Raw genomic sequence first — 523 nt, forward strand, 5'->3', positions numbered from 1 at the left:
ATCAGCTTATCAAGTATCCAATAGGAGTTTTTTCCATGACTGATTTCTTATCTAACAAAAAGTGTTGAACGTTTCCATGCTTATCTAACTTTCAACGATAAACTTCCTTCGTTATTGTTATTTTCAGTCAATTTTTATATCAAATATGAATATTCATACTAGCAAATTTATGCTTGCGATAATTATTTTAATTTCGATGTTTAACATTTAAATGTTAATCGTAATAAAAAATGCATTGACAATGAATGCTTCTAATATTTAGACATTGATAAAAATAAAATATCCTGAAGTTTAAGAAATTATTACTCTTATTTGAATCAACATATATTTTGTTTTGCAGCTTATGCTTTGAATAAAGTGTCACTTTTAAGAATGACGAAATATTCAGCTCAATTATAACTCAACTTGAATTTTAAAAATCAAGCTGAATGTTCTACGTTCTTTTGTGCAATTTTACTAAAGTTTCTATTGTTTTGTCGTTATACTGAAAAAATGAAAATGAGTAATTAAATACTAAGGAGAA

The sequence above is a fragment of the Stegodyphus dumicola genome, chromosome X2 (assembly GCF_044657685.1).
Source record: "Stegodyphus dumicola isolate Sdum_Otavi_A_Nest chromosome X2, ASM4465768v1".
NCBI lineage: Eukaryota > Metazoa > Arthropoda > Arachnida > Araneae > Eresidae > Stegodyphus > Stegodyphus dumicola.